The sequence below is a fragment of the Aplidium turbinatum genome, chromosome 11, assembly GCF_918807975.1.
Source record: "Aplidium turbinatum chromosome 11, kaAplTurb1.1, whole genome shotgun sequence".
Taxonomy (NCBI): domain Eukaryota; kingdom Metazoa; phylum Chordata; class Ascidiacea; order Aplousobranchia; family Polyclinidae; genus Aplidium; species Aplidium turbinatum.
This window is the reverse complement of record NC_137482.1, coordinates 5,184,348-5,210,044: the sequence shown is the minus strand read 5'-3', so window position 1 is coordinate 5,210,044 and position 25,697 is coordinate 5,184,348. Positions and strand designations below refer to the sequence as shown.

Here is a 25,697-nt window from a genome sequence, read left to right as displayed (position 1 = left end):
CAACACCTGCTGAGTATGTATTTTGCTAATATGCCTACCATAGCTCCACTCCTATAAATTTTCTAAAGCTAATAACTGCAACAAAACGTTTCCGTCTGTAAAATACTATGCACTTACGTGCTTTTGTCTAAGGTATCTGTGGTAGATGTACCAAAAATGTGGTTGTTTTTTTAGTACAACAAAGGAAGTGTGCAATAAAAAAAACAAAAACAAGTTGCATCATTTTGACTAAAATGTCTGGCACCCTTTAAATTAAATAAACAAAACAAAGCAACCTTAGCGGGTTTAACATGCTGTATTACACAGAGATATAACATAATTAAAAAATAATAATCCGTAATAATCCGTCTCTCAACCAAGGTATTCGCCTGTGGCTCATCGTTCCTTTTGTGTGTGTTCTAATTGTTTGTCGCATGCCTGTTGTTTACAGTTTACACCTCATGTGATCTGTTTCTCGCTGTAGAATTTACTCGTAATCATTCTTGTATCGCTTGTTCAGTTTGTGCTTTTCAGTCCGGAGAGTCGTTACAGTTATAGTACATAGTCAAATTTATCTTATAATTTTCATTTTATGTATATTGTAGATTTAAGTAATTCCTGACGAGGACACACGTACATGTCGAAAACGATTAAGTTGATTTTTTTAATTATGTTATATCTATGTGCAATACAACATGTAGAACCCGCTAAGATTGCTTTGTTTTGTTTGTCTATAGTTCAACAAAACAAACTCTCTACCAAAGCTTTATCTTTTAAATGAATTTTACATCATTTTTGTACTTTGAAAATATCTTTAAAAAATACTTTTTTTGCAACAGAACCAACTTTTTTCCTAATGTCCAAACTAGCAAACTAATTTAGTTTTACAATAATTCAACGTCAGCAGACGTTAAATGAACAAAAAACTGATTTATTGGCTGGGGTGGTGGTATCGATTGCACCATCGCATTTGGGGTTGTTGTAAAATCTTTTACTGAACGGTTTCGGTTGTTGCTTTTATCTTTCAACTTTAAACGTTTTCCAACGTAACAATAGAAGCTATACAAGTTCGTTTTGTGGGGATTGGAAAGTCAGCGACCTTTTCATATTGACTTAGCTTTAATGCCGCGTTAGTGTACACGGTGATCCTCAGTCAAAGGTATTCAAACAAATCAAGTTGTTTCTGCTTTTTCAACGCTACCTTTTTGCTTTTATTCTTTTCTGTTGTGTTTATATATCATCTTATTTGATTCGTCACCCTGCTGAAATGAAGTCTTACAATCTCTGGTGAAACTTGTGCACGATCATGAGATAATCCACGAAGCCTAAAAAATGCCGCTCATTGGAGCACGGGCAATGTTCAACACAGGCTTTGCTGTTTTATTTACATGACTTTGCACACACTTTCAAATCAATTCATTTTCGTCACCTTGTAGCAAATTTTTTTAGGCCTAACAGCTTTTTATCTCAAACCTTGATGTAGGCTATAACTTTCTTGGTGCAACACTTTTTGGAATGATCGTAAATTTGGTGCTGTCGATAGACTTGACCAAAAGTTACACATTAACCAGCCATTAAATTGCCTTCTAAATACTTTTTAGTAGGACAGAGACCTCGTCCAGACTTACGTTTCCATTTTTACATGCAACACCTAGGACTAGAACTACTTTGGCAAAGATAAGATCCCTTATTGAAAGTTCTAGATCTTATTGAACTTTTGTATGATGAGATCTCTTCCAAAAACAAAAATTAATTTAATCTTGTGATTTTCGTCCTGCTATTTCAAACTGATTCCATCAATTTGACATTATTTGAACAAAGAAATATAAGTCTATGTCGATTCGTACTTATTCAATACAAATAAACTTTTCAATGCGTGGCCTATGGTTAAAACAAGGTGATTGATTGTAGAATGTTAGTTAGAAGTCTGTCACGTAGCATTAAGCGTCTTTTTAAATCATTTTTCACATATAGGCTACAGTAAGCAAATTTTCTGTTATCCATTGCTGAACTTAGTTGCAAGCAATTTGTTCGCAACAAAATGCCTCTTAATGAAGGCATCGAGAAACGGTGAGTGTTTCTTTTTTGTACTTATTGTGAATAATTTTGCTTAATTTCGAATTTCTGATTATTAATGTGAGAGTAATTTACTTCTCAACACATGCCGACTTTTTTCACTTACTGAAAAATTGACATAATAATTTGTTTATACAATATGACCATCAGTAACGAGTTTGTTCTGCTTTACCATTTTTCCTTCAAATAACTAACCCTAACAAAGTCTTCAAAAATACATGTCTAGCTTACTTTCTCTAAAACTCTAATTTCTCTATGTCTAAACTAAGTGATAATTTTCATAAAGCTGAAACTGTCATAGATAATAAGACCTAAACATTTTAACGACTTGTTTATGATCTGATGATTTCAAACAGGTCTTTCTTATGGTTCAGCTTGCATTGCATCTGTGGAGAAAACGAGATGCTTTTGAGTTTCTTTTTTCCGATTTTAAAAATAGTAACCTTCAACCTGCCCCTAGTTTGTTTATTTCTCACGCATGAGTGAACTTTGCGTCTCATCAATGCGCCAGTTTGACGCAATCGTCTGTGCAACAATAATATCGTCTTCCGATACTGGATCCTGTTTTATCTCACTATTCGTGATTTCTGCAACTAAAATCTTTATTTTGCTGCCACGGCCATTGTTGAAAAATGAAGAGCTTTGTCTACGCTGAATCATCAGCGTCAGATTACGTCATACAATATGCTCACGAGTGGGTGCATAAGAATAGCTGTCCCAGGTGCTTTTCCAAAAAGTTATTCTTGAATGTTAACTTCTTCTACCTATGATATTTTAGTTTAGGAACTTGTCCCTTTACTTCGTATTGACTGACTTGATGACAAATGTTTGATTTTATTATCAAAGATCTATCAGAAAGATTTTACCAGTCTGTTTGCGCAATATTTGGTGACTAAGGTTGCGACCCAAGTTCGTTTGTCGCAAATACAACATAAAACCGGCCAAAATCAACAACAATTGACTTTTCTTGGTCATGTTTAAGTAACTACAGCTGCTGTTGTGTTTTTTGTCACAAAACTTTTATTATGTAGCCGATTACACAAGCTCAGGTGACTTTGTGAAGCATTTCGACAAAAATAAATCACTGCATTTACTGACAAATCGCTACGACTTCTCCCAAAATTAAGGGAATCAAAGTGTTCGTAATTTTTGTTTATTTGTCAACCCTAGTCTTAGTGGTTTTTGATAGACTACTTACTTAGCCACTATTTTTGAAATACCTGCAACATCTAAGCGCTGGTACAAGTTTTACATTGTTTCAACATCGCTAGACTTTGAAACGATAAAAAATAACACTTTTTCTCACTAAATATTTGCCTGTTTTTTTACAAAAGCAAGCCAGCCGTGGGGTTACTTTAAAGCACAAAAGAAAAACACAAAATCATTTGTGACGTCAAGCTACCAGGCATATTACCCTATTCATTATTTGCCAGAACATCATTTATTAATAAACTATATTTAAATTCGGGAATACTGTGTCTATATATATATTTTAAAGACCTTTTTTGATCAAATCTTTATAACATTATTTTCAATCTCTCGTAAAATGAGAAAAGTGTCACCTCTTCTTATTTGGCGAAAAAAGCGATTTGTTATACTGTACTTCCGTCATTGAATTTTTGGATTGTATGCTTTGAAGTAGCTACAGTATTAATTGTAAATCTTTAAACAAACGTAACCTGTTGTTATTTCGATATTGTTTGCTTTATCCAGATGTTGCAGAAGAAAGGTAAGCTACAAACAACTCTAATTGTTCGAATTTTGTTCCCAATTTTGTGAAGTGTTATATCATACTTACATTTAATTATAGCCTACGTGTTATGCGTGAATTACTCCCTGGGACTTTGACTTCCAAAATACTCCACTTTAATAGTATCAACTTCGAATGCCCCATTAAGACTATCCATTGTACTTTTTTTTAAACTTTGTTATCAACTTTACTAGCACTTTTCACTAGTTTTAGTTTTGTTTTGCATGACACAATGAAGAAAAGTTTATTCAAAGACTCTGGACAAAATCACATTTATCATATATGACTCCTCAGCCCAGAGGCGTGTAACTAGTTTCATCTGCGAGCCAAATGTACTTAAACCGGATTAGACCGTGGTGGCACCTTCATTTAAGTTGTGTTCCAGTGGCTGGCATGCAAGTAGTTATTGGACCTTGCTTTATTTATGGATGTACAAATGTAATTGCTTAATGCTGAAGATCAGGCAGTCTAAAAAAGTTATAGGTTACTCTAAAAACCTAATAGAAGCACATTTGCAATCAATTTAATGAAAATCATATTGGTATGTCTGAATTATGATCTCTCCACATATCTTGGACTGCCATGAATGGTGCTATTTTGTTTGTATTGTATATAATTGTACCGTGCTATTCTCGCAACTGAAGAAATAAAAGTTTTCTCTCTTCCTCTCTCTCTCTCTTGGTGATGTGAGCTCCAACAGAAGAGTTGGTTAAACACGTGCACATTCCCTTATCAAGAGTTTAAATGTTTTCAAGTTTAAAATAACTGCTTATTCAATGTTTTAGAAAAAAGGTAATCATTATACATTATTATGTATTTTTTATGCTAATTTCAATACACACAGCTTCTGTATAAAAAAGGTAAGAAATCATGCTTATTGCAAGTTGTTTGAATCCAAAGTTTACTTGCAATTCTATTCTTTTTAAGCAAAAAAAAGCGGGAATATTTTCAGCAAGCTCAATTAATATACCAGCCCATTATGAACAAAACTTTGCAATGTTGAGAATCGTGAAAGCGTGTTGCTGATACTGAAGATAATGTTTCAACCACTTTTTACATGGAGTAACCTATTACTGTAGAACTTTCTTGTTTAATATTTTGGAAATTGGGCCGTTAGCCATTGTTTTGTCCAACTGCATGAGCTGTAATTGAACAAGTGCTCTGATGCCTAAAGCTAGTGCCTGAAGCCGACGTGTTGATTCACTGTTCACTGTTGGTGAAATGGTATTTCTGTTCGCAGTTTTAGTTTGTGCAAGTTGGAGTGAAGGGTGTTGATTTAGCTGTTTTGCTGTTAACTTGAGTTGTGTTATAGAATGATTATTTATTTTGCAGATTCGAGTTTTAAGTTTAATAAAGCCAAATAACGGTTACAACAATTCATTAAACTTATAATTTAAACATGGACAAGGTCTTGAAACCTGAGCGTTTGGAAACTGAGCCAAGTGCTCCGTCAGCAGTCGACGAATTCAAACATTGGCTTGAGACGTTCAATCACTATTTAGAAGCTTTGGCTGTAGCAAATTTGAACCCAGACAATTTCAAAGTTTTAATCAACATGGTGTCCCCGAAGGTTTATAAAAGTATAGCAAGTGCTAGAGCAGGGGTGTCCAACCTTTTTGGCCAAAGAACCACATGTAGTTTACGAATGGTTGCGCGGGCCACTTGAGTATTTACTGCTAATTTGTAATCTTAAACATGACTGTCTGATAATTTCTAATTAAAACCCTCACACCTAAATTCTAATCTTAGAAATGTGTTTGTACATTTTATGGGTTATATAAGAAGAATGAAGTTAGTTTTAAGTGGTTTAAGGTTTTTAGTTGAAAGCAAGCCAGCAGCAAAGCGTAAAAAATGTCAAATTGGCAATTGACCCTTCTGATGTTGCCGGAACAGCGGAGTTGCGCGTCCCGTAATGTATTGTCCGGCTGTCCCTAGGTTCATCCACGAAAAACCTGCTCGCACAAGTAAGTCCTGCCGAATAATGATGTCACGAAAACTGCCAATCTATGAATTTTCTGATCTTTTTCTTTAGAAACAATTTTTTTTGTAAAATTCTTTTTGAACTTCTCTCGCTAAAAGCAAGAAATATTGCTGATTGACTGACTCTTGAAGCACCAGTAGGCTACTATTGTGTGGAAAAGGGTGGACGTAACAATGTGGAAAATGTGATGCGTAACAATGTGCATTGTGATACAATAAAATTAACTTGAACAGTTGCGCACCCCATGCACCAGGGATTATAGAGTAATAGAGAAAGAAAGCAAACAATAAATGCCAATTTATCGGAATGTAAGTTCGCCATAAATTACGTTAGCGATTGAGCTAATTATATAATATATGTCATTTCGAAAAATATCACGCGGGCCACTCAGAACCTTGTCGCGGGCCACATGTGGCCCGCGGGCCACGGGTTGGACGCCCCTGTGCTAGAGACTATGAATCGGCCATGACTTTCTTGAAGGGTCTCTATGTAAAGCCTAAGAATATCGTAGCTGCACGTCATCGCTTGCGCACATGTCGACAGCAACCTGATGAAACAATAGACAATTTCGTTTTGCGCCTGGAACATTTTAGTAAAGAATGTGAATGTAACGCTGTGACCGCCGAGGAGCATCGTCGCGGATTATTGAGAGATGCGTTCATTGTCTGTCTTCGAGCGGGATACGCCAACGATTGATGTATATGAGCAAGCTCGTGCTCAGGAGCTCGCAATTGCAAACGCTGAGGCCTATCAAACATCAACCAGTTCCATGGCGTCCAGCGGTGCATGTGCGTGGGAGTGGCCAAACAGACAGGAACGACTTTCCAGTCAGCAAGAACCGCAGTGCGCCGAACTAGTGCTTCTTCAGGCAGCTTATGCTAAGCAACTGTGTTATTTCTGCGGAGAAGCTCGCCACCCCAGAAGGGAATGCCCAGCAAGAGATTCAGTTTGTCACTACTGTTCCAAAATCGGACATTTTTCGAGAGTCTGTCAACAACGTTATGTTCGTTCTAAATCTAAACAATCACAGCGCACCAAATTGAACACTATCCGAAGCTCAGTACTAGCTACAGCTAATCTTTCAGCAACGCAAAACAATAACAACGTTTTTTGTGATGTATTAATTGACGGTTTTACTGCAAAATCATTGATGGACACGGGGTCATCAGATTGCTACGTTACCAAAAGATTTGTCGATCAACATTCCTTAAAAATTCATCAAACGTTGGGCGAAGTAATTTTAGCCGAAACATCTGTTCGTTTGCCAATCTTAGGGCAATGCTTTGCTACCTTGATCGTAAACAAAAATGAATATTCGAATGTTTCCTTCAACATTTTAGACAATTTGGCCACGGATGCAATAATCGGAGAGAAAATCTTTAAAGAACACGAAAGCGTTGTATTTAAATTCAATGGACATCGTCCTGTGCTGACTCTTAATGCCTTACCAAAAATGAATTCGCTTCACCCTAAGCCCTTCGACCATTTAACACAAGATTGCCATCCTATTGCTGATTAGGCCAGACGATACTCCAAGCAAGACAGAGATTATATTCATGAAGAAACACAACGCTTGCTACAAGACGGCCTGATTGAACCCAGCAATTCTCCGTGGGGGGCTCAGGTTTTGGTTGTCAAAAACGAGCAATCAGGGAAAAGGCGCATGGTCATGGATTACAGCAGAACTATTAACCGTTTCACTCAGCTTGATGCATATCCATTACCACTAATCGAAGACATTGTGACCGAACTTTCTAAAAATAAAGTATTTACCACTGTCGACCTAAAGTCTGCTTACCACCAGATCGAACTTGATCCGAAGGATAAAGAATACACCGCTTTCCAGGCGGGCTCTGGCTTGTATCAATGGCGACGGTTGCCGTTCGGTTTAACCAATGCCGTTCCGAATTTCAACAAGTCATTGACTGGTTCATCAAAAGCAACAATTTAAAGGGCTGCTTTTCTTACCTCGATGACATTACGATTGCTGGGAAGAACCAAGCTGATCACGATCGGAACTTGGAAGAATGTTTTAAAGCCGCGTCGAAAGCCAATTTAACTATAAACGAGAAGAAGACACAGCACTCTCAATCAAAGGTTTCTTTATTAGGATATCAAATCGAACATCAGTCAATCAAACCAGATCCAGACAGAGTGCAACCACTTCTCGATTTACCAGTACCCAAAACTCACAAAGAGCTCCAGCGCCTGGTTGGACTATTTGCTTATTATGCACGCTGGATTCCTAACTATTCGGACAGAATACATCCGCTTATCAAAGCTTCATTGCCTCTGCCTGAAAGCGCCAATCAAGCCATTCAAGAAATCAAGTCAGTGCTGGCTACAGCTTCGTTGCATCCTATCGACAACTCCCTACCCTTGACTGTGGAAACTGACGCTTCCAATTTTGCTATTGCTGCGACTCTTAATCAAGATGGACGCCCAGTTGCCTTTCACTCACGAACCTTGTCGACGGGTGAACAGCGTCATTCTGCTGTGGAGAAGGAGGCATATGCTATCGTGGAGGCTTTGCGCAAATGGAGACACCTATTAATCGGACGTCACTTCACATTAATCACAGACCAAAAGAGCGTATCGTATATGTTCGACGTCAAACACGCAAGTAAACTAAAAAAACGAAAAGATAACTAGATGGCGAATTGAACTCTCTCAATTTAGTTACACGGTCTTACACAGACCAGGGAAGGAAAATGTAGGTCCCGATGCACTTACACGTGCATTCTGTGGTGCAATTAGTAAGGACAATTTGCGTGAGCTTCATGTTGCTTTGTGTCATCCCGGCATTACTAGAATGACCGTGGCCGAGTGATTAGCGCGTTGGGCTCGCAGTCGAGAGCCTGCATGTTCGACTCCAGCCACCCGCACTTGCTGTTGTTTCTCTGGGCAAGAAACTTTACGATAATTGCCTCTACCTAGTGATCGATTTCGAGTAATGGGTAGTACCAAATTTAAGTCATAAGTAGAGTAGACAATCGGAAACAGACATTGCCGTCGGCTGCAGCGTGGGTCAGGTGTATGTCGGAAGGCGTACACCGATGCATAGCGCTCAAGTCCGCTTCCCCGCAATGCAGGATAAAGATAAACAAAACAAGTTTAATAAAGCCAAATAACGATTACAACACTGCATTTGCAAAAAATGAAATTTTAGTTGAAATTAGGAAAGATGTTCGACAAACATGTTGACTACTTACATATTGTTTATTTTGGGTATTTTTGTAAATCAAACCTCACAACATCTTCATAAAGTTAAAGAACAATGTTTTTCGCACCACCAAGTGCTAAACGTTGTTTTTAAGAATCAATCGTTTTTTTTTTACTCGTGGAATGCGAGTTTTTATAAAGTAGTCTGGACGTAACAACAGTTCGATGCATTATGACATTAAAAATACCGACAAGCAAACTGCATTAAAAACAAGAACGTGCCTGAAGTTACAGAAGAAAGAACCAATTTATTGTGCTTAGTTTCAATGACACAAGGCGGGCCATGAAATGGGTGCTGCGGGCCGTGCTCTGGGCCACTGACGACATGTTGCTGGCTCCTGCCTTAGACTATTTGTAAGTTTCAATCACGTGACCCTGTAACTTACAGGCTACTAAAGTGAGGCATCCTTTGACGTTTCCATACAAATGACTGTTTCAGTATTCCAAGAACCTTCCCTAAGCAAGATGTTGTAGCTTTTCTTCAGAGTAGGCCAAACTTGCCTATACCTTGGCTTTCTGTCAGCATTTCAACAAGTCTTTTATTCTTTTCCACTTTGTTAAAAATGAAACGATTATGCGCGGGCAACACGAATTTGACTTGTTGACCAAGAATCGTAAAGCCAAAATCAGGTTTTCACTTAATATTATTCATCTAATCATGCATTTTATTCAGTCACAATAGCTAAATAAAAATTTCTCTATTTTAAGATAGAAAAATAAAGGAAATTAGTTCCCGGAAATGTGCTTTTTTATCCATTCTCTCAGAAATCTATTGACTGTCACCTATACCACGCTACGACGCAATACATCAGTTTTTTTTAATTAGATAAATAATAATTTATTGCTATTCCCATGGTCAAAGACTACGTATGTAAAAAACGTCTGATGTAATTCTGGCTTTGAATGCATTTGTCATTTTATCTAAATAAGATTAGTCAAGCGTGTCAAAAAGATCAACCAGCTTTTTACAATCGCCACATTTCTTTCACATTCAGATAATTTACTCACTGCATTTAACTGAAAGAAGCTTTCCAGACAGCAAAATCCGTCATTTTGTATTGATTGAACATCTGCAGACGTCTCAGACGTTGACTTAATGTAAAAAAAGACGGATTTGGTGTATGACTTCTTCAATAATGTTTACAATACCAACAAAAACGTTTATAATTTATTCGATGAAATTCATTAAAGAAAAAAGGGCACCGAAAAATATCACAAACGCATTTCAATATAAATTGCATTCCAATGTCTTGTTTCTCGGAATATCGATTTCCAATAATGCATGTGGTGTGTACACTATTCAATTCTATCATCCTGTCCAAGGCAACAAAATTCGTTATTTTTACATTGATTCAACGTCTGCAGAGGCTGAATCAATGTAAAAATGACAAATTTTTCTGTCCGGGATGCTTTCAATGGGAATCTCTGATCATTGACTTGCGTCACAAGACGCAAAAGCAAAAACAACTTACTTTTGATTTAAAAGTGTACTCAGAGCCGCGAGAGAATAATTCGGGCCTGGTAGTAATGAGAGATTCGGGACCCACTAACAAGGCACCTCTAAAAATTATACGATTTCAAAAAAATTGGATTTTTTCTTATATTTCCTGAACACCTAAAATGATCCCGGGTGTAAAAGTACTTCCTGAAACCCCCTGTGAACTCTACTGGATGTACCTATTCATATCTGGAGATAGTAGCCATGACCCACTGCACCCAGGCTGTGCCGTGGTATACACAGCAGATCCTTCGTATTCGTTGGGATTAGAGACCGAGCCTTATCGCGAATACCTTGAAACCGCAAATAGTTAGAACCGTTCTAAACATCTCTCTAACTGCTTATTTTGAAAACGCTTTAAATGCTATTATTATTATAAGTGCTTATTATACTGCTTTAAAATGCTTTCTATCTGCTTGTTTTCATCTCGAAAACGCTCCCTATTTCAACGACCAACAGACTGAACGCTTACACTTCGAACTAGTTTTGACACGGTTTTGAAATATAAATATTTGCGTTTGCGTGCACTCCATGCGCTATTACAGATTGCACAAGTATAAAATGTCTTAAAATTAATCTTAGTTGCAACACTGAATTTCGCCAAAACACGTAAATGGTTGAAACCGCGATTGCAAAACCGTGATCACCTAAATACGGTATAGGGTGCGGTCTTTTTCCAAACGTAATGCACGGAAATTACATACCGTAAAGCACCGGTTCCAATTATATTACACCACTTATTTCACAACCTAATTTATCTACTTCTTTAATATGATAAAGCTTCAATCTGTTATGCACTTTCCACGAAGGAAAGTTGTTTTTATCTTGTTTCATTTGTGCGCCTTTTCCCACAATCCTACAACCGATTTTGAAAATCAAAACAAAATACTCGACTTCATAATTATTATCCATTTACGCCACTAGTCAAGTGGTTCTTCAACAACTCGTTCAATACAAAAGGTTTGTCATTATCCTATTCGTGTTATACTTTTTGTCACTTTACTTGGCTAAAACTTGCACAACAAGGTACTTTACCATGGCAACTAGCGGACATGAAAGTGCTCTTGTATTTGTAGTAAATTTTATTTCGTTGACATAATCCCAGTGATGCGGTATTGCTCACACTTTTTAGGGTCACAGCACACTGTGCGTTGTTGCTCCCTGACGTGTTATTTGTTGAACTTCGCAACTCCAGTCCAGTAATTGACGAAATATGTGAAGCATCTGACTTTGAAACGCAAATACCATAATTGCCATTGACAGACAGTGGCCATATGAGTAAGCAAGAATATTTGAAAATATTTACGCTGCACCAGGGTCATCCAACTCGAGGCATTCTACATGTTTTGTTATTGTGTAGCAGGCTACATTTAACAGAATACGGTACACAAAATAACATATATTATTTTTTACTTCATAAAATTTGCCTCATTTGAACATAAAATGTTTTGTGAGATATATGTAGACCCTGTGTTGCACCCAGTCGGTTTTGTTACTTAAACTTCTTAAGAGAACTCTGCATTATTTAAAGTAAACACAGCTTTTGCCAGGCTTTTGCTGCTACACATCCAGTAACCACTCAAATCAACTTGATACTGACTCCTTAAATAATCCAGATGAGCCTATCCAACTATTTTGCGCCGTACAGTAATTTTAGCCTATTCTATAGTAACGAATCATGTCAAAGCGTCTGTACGAACGAGATCAAATTTTACTTTTAAGGGTTTTGCGTATGTTGATCAATTTTACCAATACCCACATTGCAAAGATATCATGGGACTTTTTTTCGAAAACCATTACCATCGTTATCATGCTAACAAAGGAAACTACAGGCTATAGCTTATCTATACGTATTTCTAACATAATACGGCAACCAACGTTTTACCTTTTTTTGTAAAACTCTATAACACTATAACGGTTTGTAAAAATAGAATAAACAACACTCATCTGATAGTTGAAAGTATGGGATACTGTATTTCGACCCGGATGCAAATAAAACTCATTTTTGTTGCGTAACTACGGAAATGTTGTTGAAAAGAGGCAGCGTCTTGCGTCAGCGAACAATACTTTTAATAATTGATGAAGATTTGGCCTGACATTTCTCAAAAGATTGTTTTGCTAAATAACAAAAGAATAATAGCCCATCATGTGATATATTTAAGAATAATTGTAAGCAAGTTATAATCTACGTCATTTTAAACTTTGAAAACAGGGTGCCGTGAGCACGTAGACACTAAATTCTCGAATTTAGCTAAATTGAAAAACGTTTGAAAATTAAACTGTCTCTGTGACAACGCTAATTCTGGAAAATACTTTTTTAATTATTTAAGTGGAGATGGGATTGCTTTTCGCTGCCTCTACAAATTATAACGTTTTCATGTCAATCTCGAAAGATTGCTGCATATGCATTTTGTATTTTTTTATAGCTATTTAACGAACATAATAAGACTGCAACACTCTATATTAACTTTGTATAAGTTTTTTTCTTTGTCTTGGTTTCGGGGCCGAAGATAAACGTTTGTTTCGCAAAACATAAATTTCCATTAGATCCCACGTTATAATAATAAAAATAATGAGGACAATGTACCATGTCCACCTTCCTTTCCCTTTTCAAATAAAATAAAATATACAACATGAAATATTCTAATTTTTATTTGTCAAAAAATGTTAAGCTGAATTCGACTGCCTCATCCCCCGTTGCAAAATCCTACGTACGATCCAAACTGGAGGTGATCGCGATGTTAAAGTTTTGAAAATCGTGAGTTCACATTGGTGACTTCCATTGATCACACAGGCTTTCAGTGAAATTAATTTTCAGTACGCTTTGAAAAAGTCATGTAAAAATTTGGTCAAGTGTTCTTGTTTTAACTACGAAGATAGGTCAAGCGTAGGCTCCTACTTTGGCTTCATATCGGAGATACAATATGTACCTTGGCTTAATATCTGAGGAAAATTTTATGAAAGTATTTTCTAGTGGCCAATAACACGAAACATGCGAAATGCTTTTCATCAAAAGATTGAAAATTCAACCAGCGTTGTTGAAAAATTATTCAATCAGACGGTCGACATTATTTTCGATGTTTCTGCACGATAGCTAAAGAAACATATTTGATCTTTAAAGCTAGTTGCTAAAAATACTTGGGCTTAGTCAAATTACTCACATCACATTATATAAGCTTTCGCTCTGCAGTGTGCCACTACAAGCTGGAAATGATGATGATGATAGCATATAACAGAGCCAATGTTACAAAGCAACAGATTTTGTTTCAAAATCTTCCAAGCAAACACAAGATATAATCAAAGAAGCTGTTGTAAATACCAGCTAAACAGATTGTGTTTGAGTTATTGATTTTTATACGCTTGCCCTGACATTTAACATATTGCGGTAAATGATAAATAAACAACCAGAACTGTTTTCAACAAGGATCTCGTAAGCATTCTCCATTCGCTTTGCAAATAACTAGACAATGCAAATATCAAATCTTGTGGTATTTGTTTATGTTTTGTATATTTTTCTGCTTTATCTCTGAAACGTGTGATCGTTATATGTTCAGTGACGTGGTAAGAAGAAACTGCATACTACATAATGGACTGCGTGCTTTCTGATGCGCTTTCATCTACAGTGCACAGCTTCAGCAAACAAATGTAATCAAGAATTGCTTTCAATAAAGTTTAGCATTTATTCGGTCATTACTGTGTAATTTCACTTAATTTACAGGTTTATGAAGATGACAACATTTAATTTTCCTTTGTCTGAATTCGCTTGCGCAGTTATTTTAAACGACTTACTAACACATTAGTTCATTAAAACCAAGGTTTTATAAGTTCTGCATTACCAATAACGTTTTAGGTTGTTTATATATTAGCCAGCATTTAAAGTTTTTCTGAATATCTTAGACATTGAAAAGTGTTTGAAGTTAACATAATATTATGTAGACCTACATTCGTTAGCACAGTGTGGACTAGGTAAGTTTACAATTTCTCACAACAACAGAGTTTATTGCTTATTTTTGTATAGCGCTGCATCAACAAGTAGTCGAGTGATAAAACCCTGGTACGCAGTACGGCACCTGAAAGGGATCCGGTTCGGCACCGTTCAAGAGCATGCGGCTGCGTATTTGGCAAGACACTACATCCTGAAAGTGAGCAAGAAGATTGGACTCCTTTAGATAAATCTTCAATCACTAGGCATAAGCCTGGACACGACAAATGTTGAAGATGCTGTTGTGAGGATGGCAAAATGCAGAGTATTTTGACTAGTTGGTTTACGAAGATTCAAACAATGAAAAACGAAAACCATTAAGTCTACAATTCAATTTTCACTATATTTTTTAATTATTGTCGAAAAGGCTATTCAGTTCCAATGGTTTTCGGTTGTTATTTTTGCCAGTGTCTTATTGTAAACAAACCTTTTTTCTGCTTTGCGAGTAAATAGTCCAAGAGCAATCCTCTTTCTGTTTTTAGTAGTTTCCAAGTTCTTTATTTTGTGATATTCGTCATCCGTCGTAGCTCCGTATCGCCACCACGCGGAACAGGTTTTGCACAAAACCACTGACACCACAAGTAGTGCAATTGCAACCAATAAGCACCCAATCGAAATTTCAACAATTGTTGCTGCAAATTAAACATTGTTTTGATCAAGGATTGAATATTCACCTGTAAATTGATTGTAGGTTGTGCAAGTCAAATTAAAAAAGTCCAATTTTCAAATTAATAAACCCAATTAGCATTAAACACGTTTGTAGGTAGGCCTACTCTTGTGAGCTTGATTGGTTGATTTGGAATCTTTATCCTCGGACTGACAAAGCCTTGATAGGTTATTTCTGGTAGTTTCGCATACTTGTAGAGGCTTTGACGTAGGGAAGGGCAAAAAAAGAGCTAATTGATTTTGAGAAAAAAAAACAAACATCTGCTTACAGTAGGCCTACCAAATAAACTGAATCATCGAATGTTTAGCGGAATTTCTCCACTTTAACCCTTTAAAAATTTGAGAAAAAATCGTGATGGCCTGCGCCTTTCATGCTTCAATGCTTTGTAGTTTGTACATGTTATATAATAATAATCATGTTTTTGCTTGCGCCCATTGCAAAAACATACAGTTAACTGCGATCACAAATGCGATACTACAGACGACAGGCAGCATTGGCAATTAAAACTTACAAGTTTTAATTACATCTTCGCGAAAACTGATACTAAAAATCTTATCAAAACATAAAAAGATCAAAATGTAAAAACAAAACTAATTCTCGAAAAGTTTTGAAACTTAGTGCTACAAATTGAATTTTCAAAACGTTTGCTCACATCAGTTTAGCTTCTGCATGTTGGGCTATTTACTTTTGATCTGATTGACCAAACGTTCTAATCGTTTTCCTCCAATAATAGTCTTTTTATCTGAAACGATTACCTACCTATTTGCAATCTTTCATTTTCATCTCCATTTCCAAAGCTTGTCGCGTTTCCATGCAAACTTACTGCTGCCACCTTGCCAGCATTAAACAAAAAAGAATCACTCATCTGAAGCTTAAAGAAATTGAATGTTAATTTATTACTATCAGCCTGTAAACCAGAATTTGTGAAATTTGTTACAAAACTGCTTCGTATGTTTTTTGGTATAAAATATAGTTAATATTCACATAAACACCTCAACAAGCTGTTTCAGCCTTATTGGATTTTTAAAAGGTTTTTATTCAAATAGAATTTTTTTATGTTTTTTAAAATTAATGTTGTTAAAATGTTGATTGTTTCAGTGCCTTGTTGAGAACTATGAAATATTCTTTGCAGCTTGACAGAACATCGTTTCAAAACATTAAATTATCATATCTCGTCATTGAAATGAAACTATTCTTTACATTGTATTTGCTTTATTAAAGCTTAAACTAACTTATAACGAAAGTCTAGAAAACAAAACATGAATTAAACCTCCATTTAACAAAGATACATAAACTAAGAAAACAGACAACCTGACGGTAGGTTGACTACAAGGCTACTGTGAAACACGTACAGTTTGTTGTAACAATGCAACAAACGGCTAGCAGCTACAGGCAAGATCACGTTGCATGCCGTACAATCACTTTAGGTATACTACAGTCATATTTCGTTAAAACATGCTTTGTTCACAACGGATTCAAATCTATCAATTATTTTTATAGTTTAATTGCCTTTACTAACTGCATACTTTCTATTTGGGGTTTAAATTTTAGTAGTTCATGGTCACCTATCTTTAGGTAGCCATGAGTACTTTGAACTGATATCACGAACAAGAGTTTTTACATTTTCATATTAACTTACAATAAAGATCACAGATAACTGTAATACCCGTAACTCTTTAATCTGCCTCAACCATGCCATAAAAAGGTCAAGTGTAACTCACTGCCTACTACAGCCTCCTAACTAGGCCTATCAACGACTCCAATTACAATCTTGTTACAGTAAAATATGCAGTATCTACGTTTCGATGTTAGTCCACGAACGTGCCTTCGTTTGGACAAACCTTTTGCGATTGTTTACTATGGTGTAAGAAGCAAGACAAAATTTGAGGGTTTTTAGTCATCATAGACTACAACGAATTAAGATTATACTCTTTGGGAGAGACGGACAATAGCGTTAACAAGGCGGTCCAGGGAGTAGGCTACTTTTAGACCTGGGCCCGAGATGATTTTAGAAGCCTGTAACTTTTCCAAGGGGCACGGAAACTTGAGGCCGAGTCCAGTCAGTTAAACAACAACTGCCCTGCAAAGAGATGAACTTCCTTGTCTTAGATTTTCAATGAAACTCAGAAATAAAAACAACTGAACTGAACTATTAAAATATAGCCTGATATGTCACATTGACTTCGATCCGACGATTGGAACTTTCAACTGTTAAGAGAACAATGCTGACTGTGACGTAACAATTATAAGACAAGTACATCATCTTGTCCATCTAGTGTTTTTTCACAATGAGCATTGTCCTGTTATCAAAGTCAATATGTGACATATCAGGTCATACACCAATAAATGGTCATGAATATTTAAGCACACTTTCGATTGAAATATGCTAATTTCACCGACGGAATCAAGTGAAGACCAAAGTTCATTAAAAATCTGGTTGGATAACACCGGGGTCACTTGGTTTTTAAAATCTCAGTCTGATTTTCTATGGCAATTTGCTTCAAATTTTCAAAGGCTTCAAGTGTATGCTGTAATAACTACATTCCATTGTATTTTGTGTGTTTTGTAAAGCACTTAGCCTATAAGCAAACATGTTTTTGATGGATACTGTTTGATGAAAGTTTCTTTTGAAATTTAAACAACTCAATTTTTACTTTTGTTAATATTATGAGGTTAGGAACTAAATCTTTTATTTGCTACCTACATAAGAAGTGGAAGCACTCAAAGGCGATTGTTTGCTCAACAAACAGTTATGAGAAGGTGTGAATGCGCGACTGCCAACAACAATATGCGTATGTACATTGCACACAACATAGGCAATGCGGCTGTGCCATAATTGAGATTCTAGAGAAGGGAAACAACCGCAGTTTTGTTTAATCTTCAAATGAAACGTTTTCGCCTGGGCATTTAGCTCAGTTGGTTAAAGCGTTGTGCTAATAACGCGAATGTCGCGGGTTCCATCCCCGTACTGGCCAGATCCAGCTTCGATAGCTCAATTGGGAGAGCCAGGGGGGGTCTAGGTGGTACTTTTGGACCCGGGCCCGGAATATTTAAGGGTCCCGGATTTGAAAGATTTGCCGCGACTTCAAACATTATCAAGATCTTAATATAATCAGATCTAAAGGAATTGCCATCAGAGGTTAAAACAGCCCCTCAAGCCGTCAGATGGTAAAGTACCGGGTCCCCTTCTGGGTATCGGGCCCACTTCAGCTCTGTGGTGCTAAAATAGCCACTTCAGCCACCAAGCAGTAAAATAAGAATTTAGTTTAGTACTGTATAGGGATTTCCCTAACCACGAATACTTCCCTAACCACGAATAATATTAACCCAAAACACGAATTTCAAAATATACAAACTAATGCTTGTTTAAACTCAAAAACTGAAATGGCACAGGTAAGAAGATTGCTATCTCTATTTCTGGACTAAAAATTAGACCAAAACCCTTTTCAGATTGCAGCAATCATCAAATGTTTGGGTTAGGGCCAACCTTTTCGAAATCAAATTGAAAACTTTCTGACTATCTGCACTAACTTTGCTGTAAATTGTCTTCTGGTGAGCCTAAAATGACCAGTGAAACATCAATGGAATCGAGAAGTAATAATCTAGCAGCATGTGACAAATAAAAGTTCAAAAAAACAATCGTTAAATAGACATAGTAAGTTTCGCGGTTCGGGAAATTTTAAGATTGCGCAAGATCTGTTGAACAACCATGCTTTTGGCATATCGGGTTAATATATTCTTAATTTTTTTTACTTTGAACGGCATGTGTCATCCCCATTTTAAGAGCGACCTTTATATTCATAACGTTGTCGATGAAAGGGGCCCGAAAATAAATTGGTACCGGGCCCGAGAAATCCTGTCAACGGCCCTGGGGAGAGCATCAGACTGAAACTCTGAAGGTCCTGATCCAATCCCTGATCGAGGCCCTTATCTTTTTAGATGATTTTAAATCTATTTAGAGATTTTAGATCTTTTTTTATCATCTATTTAGATCTTTTTAGATGATTTTGTTCACATTCAAAATTTCGAATACAAGCCGTCTAATCTGCAGCATGGTTTCACAAAGAAGTTAATGCTAGGTCATGTCTTTCTTTGCTACGCGAAGTAAGTCTACATCGAAACGGTAGCCTTCCAGGCTGGCATTCTGGCTGAAATCCGACTATGGGAAGGCTGGTCTATAACTTATGTCCGACTTTTTTTGTCCATCCTCACTACGTCAGCACATCTAGCCTACTATTACTTCTAAAAATTGTGGACCATCCTGATAGGTAAATGAAAACGTAAGACAGAAAAACAGTATCTGCTCTGAGATACTTTTAGTAGCCTAAGTTGCTGTGTCGTTTTCAATAAATATTCCATTAGGCTTAATCACAGTAAAAACACAAAGCCCAGGTGTTATTTCGCTTTATTTGGAAGCCTATTTATCAAATTAATTGAAAAAATATTTCACTTTATAAGCTTATCTGGTAGAATTCTGTTAATGGCATGTTTTAGTTATATTATCGAAGTTTGAATATTATCATCTTTTTAATCTAAAATTTTCAACTAAAAAATGCAACAAAGTTTTTACACTCAAATTCTTATATCTGCCTTCCCTTCTTTCTTGCTAGGCGCAATGACAATTAAACAGTTGAGCTTTGTTTCCTTACAGCAATAAATCTAGAAGTGAACTCGAGAGCATAGAACCGTATTTTGAATGTTTTCAAACAATAGAAATACAAATGTACTTGTTGCGCATTTGCAAGGCAAGTTATGGTGCATTGCTATTCTTTGTTTAGGCCAGGGGTGTGCAACGTGCGGCCCGCGGGCCAAATGTGGCCCGCGAAGAAAAATTATGTGGCCCGCAAAGATGTGCCAATTTTGAATTGTGTGCGGCCCGCGAAACATGTTTATACGGCAATTTAGTTTAGTCTGGTACGTTTGAACAATTCATTGTGGAGTGGAATATTGTAAATTTCGCACCTTCTGTTAACCATTGTAGAAGTCTCCCACCGGCCACCGCCAATCCATTGTATTTAATTTTCTATTCTGATGTCTCTGGATTTATTAATATTCAATTGAACACTGAGAATATGTCCTTATAATGTTTGTAATGTATTGTATTGAGTTTAAAGTTAACCGTTGTTATTGCGTTCATAAACGTAGTTGCACTGATGAGAATTTAATATTCGAAAACGCGTTCTGCAACACTGTTTTTGCACTCTGTAATGCCAGATGCAGATTTATCTGTAGCTTTCCATCACGCATTGAAGCGGTGATCTGATCATGAAATTTTCTACGGTTCGAGAAAAAGTTTTCTCTGCCTATAAAACGTTGAATGGTAGTTTAATCAATTATTTCTAAAAATGTATGGTCACATAAAAGGCATTATGAACAAAGTACGACTTTGGAAAGCTCACATACAGACAGGACATCTTTTCCACTTTCCAACTTTGAGAGACTATGGAATGCATCCGGAGAAGAAAACTAAATTTGAAAAATTGTTGTATGAATTTTTGGCTCGTTTCAAGGACTTCAAATCTCATGAACATTTGTTTGATATATTCTCTTCGCCATTCAACACGGACATTGACAAAGCACCAGCTGATATCCAACTTGAACTGATTGATCTTCAAAAGAAAAAGGATTTGAAAGCAAAGTATTTGAAAATGAATTTTGGCGATTTTTACCGAAAACATTTCAACTAAGATGACTTTCCACATTTCAAAAATCCATGGCTTCAAAAATGGCACTTTTTGGCTCAACGTATTTGTGCGAACATTTTTTTCTAAAACTGGCGTCATGAAATCTCCCTATTGATCGGTTCTGACAGACCAACACTTGGAAAATGGACTTCGAATTGCGATCACTTCCATTAAAGCAAATTTGGAAAAAGCCGTCAGGAAAAGAAGCCAGCTGCAAACTTCTCACTGAGCTCGTTTAAAGACAGTGTGACAATAAATTTGAATAGCAGTTTTCTTCAGAATGTTATGCGTCCTAACTTATTATTTCTGGAAGGAGATAACCCCTAATATAAGAATAACATGAATAACAAGAAAAACTACTCTTTTGTGCCTGCAACTACTAGAAATCATATGTTAAATAAACGTGCGGCCCGCGGTTACACCCAATTATTTATATCTGGCCCTCCTGTAACAAAGGTTGCACACCCCTGGTTTAGGCTATGGCAAGTTTGGCACATTATTATTTTTCCATTTAAACAGTTACATAAGCTATGTAAAGAGTGAAATGTTTTTCGTTTGCTTTTTGTCTTGTGTTGTCAGTGTTGTCACTATTTATCAGGGCACTTAGCGATTAGCCACTGCCTGGCGTCATCGTCAAGGTAGACTGAGCCTTCCATACCACGAGCGGGCAATGCTTGATTTATAAATTAGGCTATCTTGTTTGGAGTAGTCAGTAATGAGAACGTTGCAAATACGCCTTAGCCAACAACACTATGCACATGTATATACTGTACATTTAAATAGCCAGTGCGACTGTGACGTAATTGAGATTCTAGACAAGGGAAACAACCGCAGTGAAAGAATCCCTATTTACCGATACGTGTTCTGTGTATGCACGTATATTATGCATAGTGCAGGATTTTGTTTAATATTAAAGTGATTCGCTTTCGTCTGGCCGGTTAGCTCAGTTGGTTAGAGCGTCGTGCTAATAACGCGAATGTCGCGGGTTCGATCCCCGTACTGGCCAGATCCAGCCTCGATAGCTCAATTGGGAGAGCATCAGACTGAAACTCTGAAGGTCCTGGTTCAATCCCGGGTCGAGGCAGTTGTTTTTGGATTGATATGTGATAATTTTTAACAAAATATTTTCTGTAGATTTCCGATTTCAAAAATCAATTTATAATTTCAAATAAAAGTTATCTATTCTGCAACATGATTGCATAAAAACGTCAACCTTGGCCTTTGCCTTCTACGCTACAAGAAATAAGCCTACATCGAATTAATAGCCTATTACAGGGGTGTGCAACGTGCGGCCCGCGGGCCAAATGTGGCCCGCGAAGAAAAATTATGTGGCCCGCAAAGATGTGCCAATTTTGAATTGTGTGCGGCCCGCGAAACATGTTTATACGGCAATTTAGTTTAGTCTGGTACGTTTGAACAATTCATTGTGGAGTGGAATATTGTAAATTTCGCACCTTCTGTTAACCATTGTAGAAGTCTCCCACCGGCCACCGCCAATCCATTGTATTTAATTTTCTATTCTGATGTCTCTGGATTTATTAATATTCAATTGAACACTGAGAATATGTCCTTATAATGTTTGTAATGTATTGTATTGAGTTTAAAGTTAACCGTTGTTATTGCGTTCATAAACGTAGTTGCACTGATGAGAATTTAATATTCGAAAACGCGTTCTGCAACACTGTTTTTGCACTCTGTAATGCCAGATGCAGATTTATCTGTAGCTTTCCATCACGCATTGAAGCGGTGATCTGATCATGAAATTTTCTACGGTTCGAGAAAAAGTTTTCTCTGCCTATAAAACGTTGAATGGTAGTTTAATCAATTATTTCTAAAAATGTATGGTCACATAAAAGGCATTATGAACAAAGTACGACTTTGGAAAGCTCACATACAGACAGGACATCTTTTCCACTTTCCAACTTTGAGAGACTATGGAATGCATCCGGAGAAGAAAACTAAATTTGAAAAATTGTTGTATGAATTTTTGGCTCGTTTCAAGGACTTCAAATCTCATGAACATTTGTTTGATATATTCTCTTCGCCATTCAACACGGACATTGACAAAGCACCAGCTGATATCCAACTTGAACTGATTGATCTTCAAAAGAAAAAGGATTTGAAAGCAAAGTATTTGAAAATGAATTTTGGCGATTTTTACCGAAAACATTTCAACTAAGATGACTTTCCACATTTCAAAAATCCATGGCTTCAAAAATGGCACTTTTTGGCTCAACGTATTTGTGCGAACATTTTTTTCTAAAACTGGCGTCATGAAATCTCCCTATTGATCGGTTCTGACAGACCAACACTTGGAAAATGGACTTCGAATTGCGATCACTTCCATTAAAGCAAATTTGGAAAAAGCCGTCAGGAAAAGAAGCCAGCTGCAAACTTCTCACTGAGCTCGTTTAAAGACAGTGTGACAATAAATTTGAATAGCAGTTTTCTTCAGAATGTTATGCGTCCTAACTTATTATTTCTGGAAGGAGATAACCCCTAATATAAGAATAACATGAATAACAAGAAAAACTACTCTTTTGTGCCTGCAACTACTAGAAATCATATGTTAAATAAACGTGCGGCCCGCGGTTACACCCAATTATTTATATCTGGCCCTCCTGTAACAAAGGTTGCACACCCCTGGCCTATTAGATACTGGCATTCTGGCTGAACCGTGAATATGGGAAGGCTAGCACATAGCCTAGGGAAAAGGTAAACTGAGGTAGAAAAGACTGGTTGTGATGTAACCAGCAGCCGTTGTTGTTTTCTGATGTCAGTGGCTAAACCCTTTTTATTTTCTGAAGTAATGTGCCTGCCTCTGCACACCTGTGTGTATAAATGTGTTAGTTAGATTTATTGTTGTGGCCTGTGGGAGTTGTGGCTGACTGGATGACAAGCTTATGGTCTTTCGCAGCGGTTAGCTCAGTTGGTTAGAGGGGTAGGCTACAGAACTGTCTTTTTTGCAGTTTTGTAATTTTTTTATGTCTTTTTTTTTTTAAAAAGACGTTTTTGTGCTTCGAATATTACCGTAGGATCTGTAGGCTCATAGCCTACTGTACTTTACGAGATAATAAACAAATTCGCTCTAATGCTTTGAATCTGCAAGTTTGATTGGCGCATCTAGCGGACTTGCTGCTTTTGCAAAGCCGTTGCATGAGCTTTGAGATTTTTTCAAAACGTTAGTTAAAGAGTTGATTCGTCATAGCACATGACTAGGGAACTGTGTTTCGAAAGCTAGTGCAGTTCGCTATTACCACAGGGAACTCGCAGCATCAGGCTCAAAAAGGTCGGTAATATCTACATCGGGAAGTAAAAAAGAGTTGACTGTTGGTACAGAATTTGAAGAGTGCGAGTAAAAGTTTGTTCATTGCTTGAAACGGCTTTTCGTCTAACTTTCCTCAGAAGCTATCGTCAGAATAAAATAAACTTAAATGTGGTGAAGTATTTAATTGTTTATGCCTTATAGCTCTTTCGTTTTAATTTGAAGTTGTTTGATTAGCCAAAATTTACATCTCGTTTTCTTTTTTTCTTTCCTTCTGCTATAAACACTTAACCACAATTAAGTTTACTTTATTCTGACAATACCCGAGCTCAGTGGCCGAGTGGTTTCGCTTTCGGCTCTGGTGCTGACTTGAGCTCGATTCCATGTCGGGTCAAACCGAAGAGTGTAAAACCGGTACCGCTTGTGTTCTTTCTTGCATAATGCAATGAGAATAAGTCGGGTAGTAATGTTATGACATCATAAACTTGATATAAAATTAAGAATGAGCCCTGTCGCTAAAAGACTTTAGCTGTTGCAGAGCGACAACCGACAATCAATACAACGACAACATCATTCTGACGATAGGTCCTGTTGAGAGTCAGATGAAAAGCCACTTCGAGCAATGAACATTGAACAACCTTTTATACTCGCAATTATCAAACATTTGTGCAATCAAACAGGTACATTAACTCCAATGAGTGGAGCAGCGAACTAACAGTAATAACCACAAAATTCCCCAAATTTATGACATCTCAAGATGTGCTATCGTTATTGGTACATTAAAACTTTTAGACAGTATACAAAATGCTTCAATGGGAAGTTTTTCAAAGACGAAACTTATCAAAACGATTGCACGATCTACCTACAATGATTCAGGATAGATTTTTTTTTTCTAAAAAATTGTAATATTTTTGTAATGTGAAAAAGAATCGATTTGAGGTCTGGATGATAACTTACATTAGCTACAATGATGGCCGCTGAGATAACAGGTTAGGCTTGGTACTAAACGTAATCGGGACCTTTTCTGAAAAAAAGCAAGACATCTCCAAAAGTTTTTCCGAGGAAAAGTTAGAAGGTAGTTTTGTAAGGACACCTGAGCTATCACAGTGCAAAAATAAAGACATTTACAAAAATACTTTCCGAGCCTTTTAACAAGTTTCTGGGCGCAGTACCTAAAGTGATTCCGGTCCCTGGTCTATAAGTAGCCTATACTCAATAGACCACCCATTTCAATGCTAGTGGCAACGATATACATTGAGTCTGACTATGCGCTCAACATGATGGAATTGGTAAGGAAACTTACAAATAAAAAAGAAAGCATAAAAAGTGAATTAATAACATGCAATTTTGAACTGCTACTAACTGCTGTAAAGTCATTTAACCAACAACAACTTGAGTTAAAGAAACCGAAAAAACTCAAATTTCGTTGTTTGCTTATTACAGTGAAATGTTGAGCCATGGGCCTCAGAAAAAGCTTGCCTAGGGCGCAGAATAGCCTTGCGCCGGCCCTGCCTACAACTACAAGCAAACATGTTTTGATGGATACTGTTTGATGAAAGTTTTTTTTGAAATTTAAACAATTCAATTTACATT

General features: G+C 36.8%; 2 non-coding genes across 2 annotated transcripts; both read left to right on the top strand.

The window, feature by feature from the left end:
• The first annotated feature begins 21,771 nt into the window (after positions 1 to 21,771).
• Positions 21,772 to 21,845, top strand: Trnai-aau (transfer RNA isoleucine (anticodon AAU)). Its single transcript has one exon. It is a non-coding gene; the product is annotated as a tRNA-Ile (tRNA).
• Positions 21,846 to 21,851: 6 nt separating this feature from the next.
• Trnaf-gaa (transfer RNA phenylalanine (anticodon GAA)) lies at positions 21,852 to 21,923 on the top strand. Its single transcript has one exon. It is a non-coding gene; the product is annotated as a tRNA-Phe (tRNA).
• The last annotated feature ends 3,774 nt before the right edge of the window (positions 21,924 to 25,697 follow it).